This window comes from Talpa europaea (assembly GCF_964194135.1).
Source record: "Talpa europaea genome assembly, chromosome: 9".
Lineage (NCBI taxonomy): Eukaryota > Metazoa > Chordata > Mammalia > Eulipotyphla > Talpidae > Talpa > Talpa europaea.
This window is the reverse complement of record NC_140076.1, coordinates 38493323-38494451: the sequence shown is the minus strand read 5'-3', so window position 1 is coordinate 38494451 and position 1129 is coordinate 38493323. Positions and strand designations below refer to the sequence as shown.

Sequence of the window (1129 nt, the reverse complement as noted above, 5' to 3'; positions counted from 1 at the left end):
TTTCTTAATTTCTCTCAGTTAATAAGAACAGCTGCTAACATGATACCACTAAAATTGTTTTAGGGTTAGGTGACATGGCTCTCTTTCCTACCTCTCCATCCAAATTTGTGTTTTTTTTTTTCTACTCCTTGACTGAAGGTAGTTTGATTAAGACATAATAAGGAACTTTTATTTGTTTATTTATTTATTTATTTAATTTTTTTTTTTCGGGCAAGACGCGGACGCAGTAGGGTCGGATCTGTAGTCCTCGGGCTTCTGTTCCTGACTCACCGCTGTTGTCTCTTGCCCAGGAACCAGTCGGTCAGGAAGCCGCTCGCAGCCATGGCTTTTAAAGACACCGAAAGACACCGTGGAACCGCAGGTGGCGATTCACCGAATTAGAATTACGGTAACCAGACACGGTGTGAAATCTTCCGAGAAGGTGTGTGCCAACTTGATCAGAGATGCAAAGGATAAGAACCTCAAAGTTAAAGGACCTGTTCGCATGCCTACCAAGACTCTGGGAATCACTACAAGGAAAACTCCATGTAGTGAAAGTTCTAAGACTTGGGATCGTTTTCTGATGAGGATTCACAAGCGACTCATTGACTTGCACAGTCCTTCTGAGATTGTTAAATAGATTGCTTCCTTCAGCACTGAGCCAGGAGTTGAGGTTGAAGTCACCATAGCAGACGCTTAAGCCAACCTTTTTAATAAAGTGATAATCACTTGTTTAAAAAAAAGACATACTAAGGAGCTGTAAGAGATACCATGATGAGAGGTATTAGATCAACTATGTTAGATTTATTAAGTCATGGAAATCGCTGCTCAATTTAATTTTCTGTATTTGTTAATACCGCTGTACACCTGTGACATAAGACTTAACTGCTCACTATCAGAGAGCCTACAACCTTCCCAGTCCTTGGCAGAGTATTTAGAAGATACTTACTAGTTATCTTTTTTTTTTTTTTTTTTTTTTGTGGGACCCTCGCTGGTGGCAGGGATGGAACTAGTCTAATGGGGTTGCTGTTTCCCATGAAGCCTCAGCTAGCTTCCTAGGGATCTCCAGATAGGTTGGAGATAGGTTGGAAAATATTTTCTACAAGAAAATCTGGGTAAGTTTGCCCATCTTGTGTTCTAAGAACTGCTC

The 1129-nt window shown here is 40.7% G+C and overlaps 1 pseudogene across 1 annotated transcript; it reads left to right on the top strand.

Annotated features, from left to right (window-relative positions):
* The first annotated feature begins 321 nt into the window (after positions 1–321).
* Positions 322–679, top strand: LOC311177986 (small ribosomal subunit protein uS10-like; annotated as a pseudogene). Its single transcript has one exon. The product of its transcript is annotated as a small ribosomal subunit protein uS10-like (transcript).
* The last annotated feature ends 450 nt before the right edge of the window (positions 680–1129 follow it).